Below are 12,914 nucleotides of genomic sequence, written 5' to 3'. Positions count from 1 at the left end.
CCGAATTTTCGGAATTTTTAGATAATGAAGAGGAATAATGGCTATCCAATAAATAGTGACTACACAATGTATCAATCTTGCAAACCACGACGACGACGACGTCTAGAAAATCAACCCTGGACCGTTTAAACACATGTCAACTAACCCAAATTAATTATAAAAAACTTTATTTTTGGAATCTAACAGAAAAAAAATTGTTACAGTAGCGAAATAATCAATACTAATCAATTTTTGCATAGCAAATAACGACGTGAGAACCCTCGCTGTAAAGAATGGTACTGCCACGTGACACAGATCTACTACCCCCTGTACACGCTGTAGTAATCGGGGATTTTACTTGGCGCGCTGACAGTATCTGACATACCTTACACACAAGAATGTCTGGACTCTGTCCAAGATAACCGGTCTGGACCGAATATATACAAAGAATTGTCACGTCATGCTGTGTGAGTTCGAATAAAAACCAAAGAACTTTGACGAGGTGTAAATCAAATTAGTATGTTCTAATTATAGCTTTAGCGAGAGCAATACTTTAGATTTTATATTGCAACACCAGTATCGGGCTGCGCAGTATTGTTTTATTTTATCGTATTTTTGCTGTTGCAAACATGTGTAATGATATTGTGCGTCACTTTACTCTTCTATCACATGTCGCTTTCTACAGTTCCTTAGTCTCGGCTTCAAAAATCTTCTTTTATGATTCTAAATATTGATGAAGCCAATTCATTCAATATAATTCAAATCAAGATTTGACAGGTAGAGTGTTTTAATTCAATGTCTTCCTCCCAAAGATTCAAAATTTCTACTGAAACCAACCATTCAAAAGTTCACAGTTGTCAAACTTGACGCAGGTAATTAAAATAACCGAAAGTGTCTCTATTTTAGGTTCCTTATTCATCACATACCACCATCGCGGACATCCCCGTTTGCATCACGTGATGTAAACAAACATATCACATGACTCGATGTTCTTTGTTGCGTTACAATAAATGTATGGTGTATTTAATCTTAAGAATACAAAAGTTAACGAGACAGTTACTTGGCAAGAAACTATTGGTGATTCCCCTATTTCGAAATCTAATTTATCCAAAATCCGGGTTGATTTTTGCTGCGTTTCGAAACTTATCGAATGGGTATATATAATACACTTTCCATCCAGGCGGATTCTTTAGTTAGTATGTTTTACAGACCAACACACTTTCAATGTATGCTACAGTAACAACGTATTTCGATTGTCGAAGTTATACTAGAGGAGAGCAGTTATTGTGAGTATATTTTCTCAGATTGTTTACATGATCGAGAATATTCGTCTGTCTGTCTGTCTGTCTGTCTGTCTGTCTGTCTGTCTGTCTGTCTGTCTGTCTGTCTGTCTGCCTGCCTGTCTGTCTGTATGTATGTATGTATGTATGTGCACGCGCATGTTATTTGTCGCTTTGTTTGAAAGTACTAGAATCTAGATCGTCTTACAGGAAGGGGAGGGGGAAAGAGACATAGTCTTGGGTTTTGTAAACCAATGACGGAGAACCAATAAATACATGACCTTTGGAGACTGTTTTCATAGTAATCCCGTACTTTAAGTAACAAGTAAACACTACTGATCACTACTGTATTAAAGTGAATATAATCAATGACTGCATTCGACCTTGTCGGTATAATGAAAGCCTAGCCTTGAAAACAACACAGGTGAATTCTCTGTTCAAGGACACATATACTTGCGTTATATAAAGACTTACTTGTAATTGTCAATAGCTATTATTATTTTCACTGTGTTTTATTTTATGAGTTCGAACTCTTGCTCAATACACATGATACAAACTGATATGGAACAGCATAAAATACAGGCACCCGGCCCCCATATCAGATTCCTAATTACAACTGTATATTTTGCAAGCAAGATGTTCCATCACAGACAAGGAAAAACATTTTCTTGTCTGCAGTACCATACGTTCGTGATCGGAATCCAGATTGGGCTAATCGTGCGAGATTGTACAATATCAATATTTTACGAGAGAGAGAGAGAGAGAGAGAGAGAGAGAGAGAGAGAGAGAGAGAGAGAGAGAGAGAGAGAGAGAGAGAGAGAGAGAGAGAGAGAGAGAGAGAGAGAGAGAGAGAGAGAGAGAGAGAGAGAGAGAGAGAGAGAGAGAGAGAGAGAGAGAGAGAATGACGCTCAAATTACTGGAGTGCTGACAAATTTAACGGATTTGTCAGCACCAATCATTGGTATTTTTTGTCGAAATAGAAGTAAACTGTTTTATTTCTATGACATCATTTTGAATTAACCCTCATTATTCGAATAAAGCGCCACTAACGGCGTATCTTGGGTATGTGAATGGTGACTTACTGACTGGTCTATTTGTTTAGTATTAGTATTAATCCGCCTTGTTGCCCTTTTACAAAATTACGCCCTTCCTGAGCAATTATTTATGTCTCTTTGCCAAAATAAATATGCCAACGAAAACTTTCCTTGCGTATCTCAGTGGGTCAAGTTAATAAATTATTAACGCTCATAAACAGGATGACAATTTCGACCAAAAGCTAACGAACTCGTTGATTAACAAAATAAGATGTTTTGCATTTTTCAATGACGCCACATTTACCGGAATCTGTCAATATATCACATAATTTATCGGTATACGAGAGGTGCGCGGATTAGGCGCCATATAAATTGTGCGAACAACTTGACAGACGTACGTGCAGAAACCCGGGTTTTGGAGCTAAATTTGAGTAAACACTCCTAAATTCATCTGACGATACTAGAAGGGTAGAAGTTGTTCTGTATATCAAGTTGTGATTTACTTTTCAACGAAATGACCACAATTCATATAGGTCCTCATAATTCCAGAATGGGGATCTCGTCCGTTGTCTCGTTATATCCGAGATTCACAAACAAACTGAGATTTGGGCAAATGTATGCAATAGACTTGATGGACCAAACTTGGATTAATCAACACTAAATTAATTAATTTACGGACACGAATCCGAAAATTCCACCACGGAGAGTTTGTTTAATGTTTTCAGTTAAAGTCGTCAATTAAAGGTTCTCGCTTAAACAGAAAAGTGTCAGATTTGTGTCCAACTTCTCTTGTTATTCGAGTACGATCAGTAAACACTCATCATCTCAAGTTCCACGACGTTGATGAAAGAGAACACACCGTCAGAATTTATCACTACCCCAGCCCCGGCGGCCGTTGTCACTGTAACCATCACTTATCAACGGTATGCTCCGTAAACAAACGTAGAAATCGATCTCATTATCACAGTGACTGTAGCTACATTTACTGGCATTTTAGATCCGGATGACGACAACAGCTCAATAATCTGAGTTGGGGGGGGGGGGGGGTCAAAGGTCAACTCAGCTACCTGTTGAATATGGGGTTTTTCGGCTTTAGCTGAAATACAAACCAGAGACTTCAAACCAGCTTCTTTAAAAGCAATGTGACGTCACGAGGACAAGATTTAGTCCACTTTCTATGTGATTATTTTGTGATTACTTTCAAGGCCACTAATCCATCATAAAACAAATCAAAGTCAGTCGTGTTGTTTAATCAGCGTGTTGACATTGGTAAATATACCCCTTTCGTGACCGTAAAAGAAAAGTCACTAAGTTACCCATGGTTTAAACGCAGATCTTAAAAAATTTGCTGTAATTAAGTGCCAGAAATGGGGTCGGGTAACCTGGATAACACACATACTTTATTACTGCATTGTTATTTCATTACGCGGAAAACACTGACTCTCCGGTTCCTCCATTACGATTGGGTACATTTAGGTCATTAGCTAACTGCAGAGCTTCTGAAGATAGTTTATGTAACGAAGGCCTTCATACAGCAAAGCTGACATGTATCGTCTCATCTCATCTCATCTCATCACAGTCACTTGTAGGTCGTCTATTCTCATCTCATCACAGGCACTTGTAGGCTGTTTGTTACATTAAAGTTCAATAAGTTCAAAATAGATTATATAAATGCTATATTTTGTAACAAGACTTTTCAGTTGTGTAATCTCAACCCACAAGACATTCTAATCTACATGAATGCCCAAAAAAGTGCCCACCTTTCTAATTAATGCATTGCATGTGAAGCATTCGTGAATATTTACTATTTCGAGTCTCTACCAAAGTGATTGATTTTTGAAGCAATGAAATAAGTCGGATTGATGTTATCATCATTGGCTTCCTGTACAGATAGATGATTTAATTTGGTGGTGTACATGTTGTACAAGGAATGCAATAATTTAAAATCCAATACGCATCAGTAATGATACATGTATGAGGCCACGTGTTCCGTGGTAATAATACGCCGTATTATTTTCAATTAAATCGCTAACAAAGAGTGCAATTCATGCAGTCGGAACTTACAATCAATCAATCAATCAATCAATCAATCAATCAATCAATCAATCAATCAATCAATCAATCAATCAATCAATCAATCAATCAATCAATCAATCAATCAATCAATCAATCAATCAATCAATCAATCAATCAATCAATCAATCAATCAATCAATCAATTCTTGTTCCACATTTAACTTAGTAACGAAATACTCATGATAAAATACTTCATGGTTTTGCAACAAGTTTGGGGCGTTAACTGCCATGGATTGACTGTAGATACTTCAACTCATTACTTTTAAAATCGATATGGTTCAGTAGTCCAAGTCTTGTATGATTTATCACTTATACGGCCTATATGTGTCTGGTCCTGTAATAAATTGTAGGTGTATATACCTGGCCACTGTATTCACGATGAATGGACTTGATTTTGTCATTGTGGGAAAGGAGAGAGACAAGTGTACTTATTCAACAATATGACAGCCAAACCCTTCATTAGTCGTCGCACAGAAGGGAAAAAACTTGTATTCGCCCAAGGGCTGATCAAAACACTTTACTGGTACCAGGCGTTTAAAAAATGCGTTCATTCCAACAACCTTTAATGAACTCTATATATCGTCACACTTTTGAACAGTAACAATAGAACTACATTTTCAGACATCTTAAACAGTTTTATCAAATGCATGTACGTCAATTTGGGTAAATAGTAGTAACAACCAATTATACCTAGCACCCGTGTAGAACCAACCGCGTTGATAAACTGAAGATATTTATTGCCTGTTTTTGTCAACTTTACCATCAAGCAAACACGCTGTTGTCACGATGTACAATGACAGGGGTGGGTCTGAACTTTGATCTGCGGTCATACTGGAGGAGGGTGTGTTACGATTTTATTGTTTGGATTTGCCACAATCAGTATACAGAAAACATATATCATCTATTGATGTACAGAAACTTTTATTTGAATTTAGCTATCATTAGTATGGTTAATAGATGGTGTATTATATATAGCCTGTCAAGATCCCCCCCCCCGGGGGGGGGGGTACTCCACAAATTTTCAGACGCGTGATGTGCGGCTTAAATTCCAAACATCTACCATCATGTATAATCCAAGAACAGACCTAATTGTGAGGGATTTCTGGCCACAAAGAGACCCATATTCCGATGTCGTTAAGATATTTCTAAAGCATGAAGACGTTTCCTACGTTATATAAAATATATACACCGGGAATGTTTAGATGAAAAGTCGATATAATGTTTAGGGATTTTTTTCGGGCGGCACATTCCCTTTCTATAGCTGTACCCTGAGTATGAGGTACTGTCTTCCTTGCAAGTGTGCTGGACAAATGTAGACGTCACAATGGTGATCTCTGAAACAAAACCATTCGATTCAATTTAATTATTTCATAATTACGATTGTCAGCAAATATTAGTCATTATTGCCATGGCAACAGACATATAACAACATATCGTATAAATGCATAATTTTAAAGCTATTTTCGGTATCCCCACTTGTCCGTTTCCATAGAATCACAGTTTGAGTTCAGAGGCCTTGACCTACGGAAAATGAGATGGCCCTATGTATAGTTTTCGCACATGTAGTCATGTACTAGCTGATAGCTTAGATACTTTGCTGACATTTAAGTTTTTGAAAGCGCCATTTTCCTCTGACAGTGACAGACAAAGGGCACATGGCCTATGCCCTCGGAGGCCACCAAGTATACGTGCATGTTTTAACGTAGATTTCATATGCTTTCACTGAGAGAGTTACTATTGGCTTTCGTTTTGAAATTTCTATTCTTCGCGAAATATAGGCCAATCTGTCCTTTGGGGGAGTATTACTCTCATAATCGAATCAATTGAACGATACAACTAAATGTGTCACCTTCGCATACTTCAAATACACTACACTCAGATAATCATGAAAGGAGTGATATAATTTCAGTGCTAAAACGACAACAGAAAGAGTGATATTTATGGAAATAGCAATAACCTAGGGATACATGTGATTCTGACAATATTGTACCCGAAATATTGGGTCAGGTGATATACCAGATCAACAGGTAAACACACAATGTCAATGGTAAAATATGACTATGGGAACGCTGTTGTCGAAATCAATTGACCGTATCTGAGTTGTGGAACCGATTTAATAAGCATTCGAGGGCATATTGATTTTCTTGACAGTATGCATGCATGTGTAAGAAAGAGCTACGTGAAACTTCATATTGCTGCTATACGGTACAACACTAACTGTATCCATTCCATCACAACACTTATACTATAGCAACTTTGCTTTGAATGGGAGGGGAAGCATTCATATTCCCCTTTCCCCTCCCCCATAAAAAATTAAAGAGAACAACAGCACAAATATTATCATTATTGATACTGCAGTTTATACAAGTAAACGTGTCTGGTTTCGAAACCTTACTGTTGCCATTCGATGGAGTCTAAGTTACAGCCGGGGTCAATCAACACTGCCCCTTCTGACCTTTCACCCCTTGAACACATGCTTTTTTCATATATATCGAGGACATTGCCCCGAGTCAAGTCATGAGAGTATTTTGACTATAGTCTCCCCACATTTGTTTTATGTGGAGACGATATAAAATCCCTACACGACTGACTCTAGGCTAAGGAATATAACCACCACCACCACCACCACCACCACCACCACCACCACCACCACCACTACCGCTATTACTTTAAGGATAGCAATTTCTAGCAATAAAACCCCCAGATAAGTGCAAAAAACAAGCCTTTCGATTATACAAAATGTTAAGTTTGCAATGTTAAGATATCCTATTACCAAATATTAATAATTATGCATATAAATCATTAATATTATATGATGTTTACCCAAACCTGATCAGTTTTTGACATTATAAAAAGGAAGATGTGCATCGAATTGATCACTTAAATTTCGAGATTATCGTGTCCACAGACGAACACATGGACAGATCCAGACAGACAGACTGACTGACTGACTGACTGACTGACTGACAAACAGACAAAAGCATAACATAATCTCACTTATACGGAAGGTAAAAATCGACACATAAAAATTACCCTGTACACTTTCTCGTCATGCCCAGACTAGCTGTAAGCTATTTCCTGACTCCCCATTTACCCAATGTTATATTCATTTGGGGTAAATAAACGTTATAGTATGTCTCTTGTCTTCATAAATATTTAAAGTAAAGGCTTTATCGTCATGGTCATTACCAAGACGTCTTGATGACGTCAGAGCGACAGAAGAAACATTTTCACGTCCTTTCTCATAATTCCATACAATTGGTGTTTTACTTTTTTCTGTTGATATTCAACGAAATTATGACGTCACAATTCCATCGAAAACAAGTTGATGAAATACATAACGGTTTCGAACGAAAACACGTACGGGATATAACAATATGTTTTTCGCTGAACGAAGTTTGCAGAAACAGCAACATAACATGGTCTGTCGTCATGGCTCAGCATGTGGTTGCCTAGGTAATGTTTCAAGTGGCCAATTCGCATGACTCCGTTGCCTGAGACGAACTGGAAAACGTAAGAAGAGTGAGTGTTGTTCCTATCAATTATGTCAATTGGACCGTGTTAGGATTGTACGTAGTTACGTAGATTTGGTGTAAATAAGTTAATACGCATTACAAACACTACACGGTTACACGGGTTTGTCATTAATACTATTCTGTCATGTCGTTGCCCTTTTAGGACAGAGAGAAAAACAGGGTTTCTCGCCAACCAAGAATTGATATGTAGACGGTCTCCGTAACGATACTTCCATAAATATTTCCTAAATATATGAACCGAGAATTCGGCCGTGTGGAGTTTTGGGCTCTCTACCACCAGGGGAGAGGCTAGCCTGTAAGATACAGACATTCGTGCCAAGCGTGCTATCAGTCAGCAGGCTATCAGAAGCTTGGTAGGGCTGAATAACAGACTATAACAGTCTATGGAAAGGCGAGAGCCAGAATCCAAACAAGACAGAATTCTGGGCTAACAATAGACTTAGAAATTGATTATTTGCGTACCTAGCTTCCACGATTGAGATAAAACAAATCTAAAAGGCAATGGATTCACTGCCAGGTTCTCACATTAGTCTTAGCATACGTCACTAGAGCCATGCCGGTTCAATAGGGTCATTCTTTGTTATAGACCAAACTTTATAATTTTTTTATGTCACTCTGCCAGACAACTGAACTGGGCCTTTAAACACACAAGAAAACAAAACGAATATATGTGAGAACCTGAAGATCTTGAAGATCGACCGATTTTGGATACACTATATGAATGTGTGTATTTTGGCTCTAAAATGTTTGCGCTTAATAAATCGGCGTGAAAATGGAACTATTGCATACAAAAACCGACAAAAGAGATATGACTGAGAATACTTAAACTTAAAATAAATTGCCCGCCAAAATAAAGTAGAACCAAATCCTGAAAAATTGAATTCTTGGCAAAATGTTTGGGCGCCAACTTGAACACATTCACGATTGTTATCTGCAAATGCTTTGAAATCTATTGAGAGGACACATTTTGGGAACAAGGGGTTACGTGTTTCTGCAAAGTGAATGACCGGATTGTATAATTTTATTTTTTACTGTGTTTGTGGAAGTAATGCGATGCTTCCTTTGAGTCGGGTCAGTAACCCCTAACGGCTGCCCCGACTGTCCTTCATTCACTGTCGCAATATAAACCAACATTGTAAGTGTGCAATTACTATTATATAGAAGTGTGTGTTTGACGATTGAATTATTATATTTTTAGAATTTTATTAGAAGGGTAGATTCAATAACTGTAATTACACTCGTACTATTTGCTTACCAATCTGTCATTTACACTGAGCTCAGGAAGATTAGTTTTCCAGAAAATATCCCGGGTCGTACAAATACAATTATTTTTAGGAAGGAAGTAAAGGCTCAGCAGTTATTGTATATGTAGTTTTTATTTTTTATGTCAACGGAAAACATACTGTGATCAGAACGTACATTTTGTGACTAATGAGAAATCATTTCCATTTGCTCTGTCTGAATATCGATAATTGGATTTCATGACAAGGTCAAATCAAGTTTTGCGACATTGCGCCTTGATGACAACAGCGATTTCGGGAAAGACACTATAATCACTGATTTGTTCATAGAAGTCAACAATTGGTGTCATGATGATAATTCGTAGAGTGAAAACACACAGACCCAACTTCGTGTCGTTCTAAAATCAAAATCGAGAAATGAAAATCAGACTTACTGTTGACAGGCGTAATGAGAAATCCCTCAAGGTTTTTTTGATCATCGGCATTGCTATCAAGTTACTCGATCACGTTACTACTACGGAAAGCTAACTATAGCCTAGCTAGATACCATCTAAAACTATTGTTGTTGCATACCATTGATTACAAAAGTGGATGGCAGTGATGCCTTGATTATGTAGATATAATCACCATGTACTCTGTAGTGTAAACACTGAATGACGTTGAATGTGTGGCCACTATATTATGAATACTTGCTATCAGAGACACCACTCTACAATAAACACCAACATCCATTCATATCGACATATTGCAATAGCAGTTTTAGTTTGTGTATATCTTAGTTTGCCTATAACTTGATTTCCACAGTAGTAGCGTAGAATAGCAAAGAATATATGCCTGTTGGGTCAGAGAGTTTGACATTTGACCGAGTGTCCGGTTTCAATACATATTTGAAGTTACGTGTAAAGAGGATAGTGTTGCACCTTTATTTGTGACAAGGTTAATGCGGTGAAGTTGCGGATGAAAACAAGAGTAATAAAACGCATATACAAGATTCCGGTAGCTAACTGATGCTATTGTTATATAAAACCTCAGACCACTACATGAATTAGATCTGAGACCATTGTATTTCTATAGTAATCTGAGATAGATATTTTCGGTAGGCCTTAACTCTCTCCTTCACAGTCTTGTTCAACGTTCTGTTGAGTACATCACATTTCGTAAACGGTGTGTAGCCGGAGATACAAATATGTTTGATATAAAAACATAGTGTGCGTGTGACCACAATGGCGATTGGTTGGATAACCTTCGGAAAATAATTCGTTCCTCCGTTCCTTTTTTCCAGTCGTTTATCAAGGGCAAACATTTCAACTGCTTATAGAGAAAATTAAAAGTGTTGTATGATCGTCTCTTTTAGCTGTTCTCTAATTGAATTGACAAGGCTGTGATCACCTCCATTGACGTGGACACGTTCATGTTCTCACTTGACTTTTAGCACACTTTATTCTCACGGTGAAAATATACCTGTTCACTATTAAATTGTGTTCGTGTTCTTTCACAATCAGAGTTTTGAAATAAGCTGCGATTATCAAACTAAGCTGATAAACTGACCAAACACGGTATTGGACGTTATCTAAAATGAAGGTCTTCCGAGTATTAAGATAGAATAAGGGGCGTCAAAACACGATACGACGTCGACAGATAATATGTATTTAGTTTTGGGTTAACCTCGCTCCATTTTAGGCTTATTTCTACTCATCTTGGTGGTTGTGAGGGAACTTACAACCATTTTGTATTGTGATACGTGTGTAGTTTTACTTCTCATTTAGTCTAGCTCTACACTGGTACATTGTATTATGTATTAAAAACTTAATGGAAAAGTGTAATGAAGTTTTTAATACGTAATACACTGTACCAGTTTAGAGCTAGATTATTTCTTATTATGCCCGCCAACTCAATGAAGGTAGACGGAGATTGTTTGCATCTCCAGGGATGCAGCGACCGTTATACCTACGAGGGACCGGAGACCCATGAACCTGACCAATAAAACAATGTAATGGTTGGATCTTTAACAACAACATGCTAGCCGGCAAGACATTTCGGAGAAGCTGGTTGTTTTTGCCGGCTCTTATCTACATCCCTTATTTCTGGTTGTCTGTTAGCAGGATATTTAAATAGAATTAAGGATGGATTTAGATTACACTTTCTGTAAAGATTGTCTATGAGACAATGATTAGATTTTTGGTGGATATTCCATTCCTCGTCTGGATGCTAGCGAGAACTGCTCAAGGTTAGCAGAGGTTTGCTTCTGTGTGCCCTCTACTACGACACAGCGGTCATCAAATATAAATAAACCCGACGTGTTTGTGCAATACTTTAAATTATCTCTGCTTGAATAAATATATATTCAAATAGCACATACCGGTACATAACAGCAACCACCACTAAATCCTGTTTCAGGGTAATTGTTTTCGAATTCGTCCAATCCACGATAACAATAAGTCGACCCGTCTATGCATGTTACGTCAGTTTTGCTTACTACCAATCACCAGATTGTTTTTCTCTCTCTCTCTCTTGAAATCCAGGCTAAATGACTGTGTAGAATATAGAAGTAAAACCATTTCATTTGAAACAGTCATTTGGTTTGACAAAATCTAAAAATTCAGTTTATCTAGTCAATACTGACATACGAACGTGTAGTGCCACGCCTGTCAGCCAGCACCCAAACGTAAAGAATAAAGACAAGATTAGAGCTGAACAACACGACGTACTCTTACAGCCAACATTTTATGATATAGCTCTGAAAAAAAACCCCGTGCAATCATAATAATTTGCAAGATTTCATCTTATTGCTTGATATGAAAATCCTCTTCACTACATTTTGGATTTTGATAGGTGTGAAATATAAGTTAGAAGTTCATGGCTAAATCGTTTACGATTTAACAGCCTAGTAACTTTCATCTGCAACAAAACAAAACACAAGACAAAACAAAATAAAAGAAAGCACAAAAGCCAACATGTGGCAAAGTTAGCTTCATTTTTATCGAGCCAAGCGACGCTGCGTTTCAGGTGACTTGGTTTTCATTGTAAATGAAGTTTGACACATTATCACGTGTGCGCAACGTATCGATTTTTAGTCAGTAACAATAAAGCTATTTCCCCGCCATTGTTTTGAGAGTAACCAGATCAGTCTCTTTGTTGTTGTTGTTGTTGTTGTTGTTGTTGTTGTTGTTGTTGTTGTTGTTGTTGTTGTTTCAGCTGATTCAAAGTTGAATGAATACATACTTTGGGAATTCTGGCATATACTTTTTTTAAAATTTAAATACTTTGAATTTCGAGGAAAGTGATCAAAGACAGAGCCTGTGAACGATCGCAATGATGAAACACTCGATCGGATGTGAACAGAATCGATCGGAATGATGACCGTGACATCAACGAGACAATAGCCCCCAGGCAATAACTCTCACATGTTACATCATGGGCGGTCACGAGTTTATATTTTGTAATGTCATGAGCGTCATACATAACACAGATACGTAACTTGAACTTGTAAGGCGGTTTGTGGCAGTTTCGTTTATTTATAAGTCTTCGCTCTCAGCCATAGTTTCATTATGACAAACTGCGTACGTCCAACAACACATACTTTCTAACATACAACGGCGAGAACTATTGTCGAGCGCACATCCTGAAAGAGGAAAAGTTGAAGGTACAGTAGATTGCTATATATAGTAATTTCTTTGTGGGGTTTACACTGAAGGTAGAATGAAAATACACTGAAAACATCTAATAAGAAAACTATTATTGCTGGGGGCTTTGACAATTTGTGTATTGT

At 37.5% G+C, this 12,914-nt stretch overlaps 1 protein-coding gene across 2 annotated transcripts in view; it reads left to right on the top strand.

Moving 5' to 3' along the window:
* The window catches only part of LOC144447429 (uncharacterized), a 30,426-nt gene that overhangs the window by 3,512 nt on the left and 14,000 nt on the right, over window positions 1-12,914 (top strand). Inside the window, exon 1 of one of the 2 annotated variants that reach the window (XM_078137453.1) lies at window positions 1,177-1,265. The exons of the other annotated variant lie outside the window; for it this stretch is intronic. The gene's annotated coding sequence lies outside the window, so the exon portion shown is untranslated. Of the gene's footprint in view, window positions 1-1,176; window positions 1,266-12,914 lie in introns of those variants that run through there. 2 annotated transcript variants of the gene reach the window in all.

This window comes from Glandiceps talaboti, chromosome 16, assembly GCF_964340395.1.
Source record: "Glandiceps talaboti chromosome 16, keGlaTala1.1, whole genome shotgun sequence".
Lineage (NCBI taxonomy): Eukaryota > Metazoa > Hemichordata > Enteropneusta > Spengelidae > Glandiceps > Glandiceps talaboti.
The sequence above is the reverse complement of the archived record's forward strand: the minus strand, read 5'-3'. Positions and strand labels throughout refer to the sequence as shown.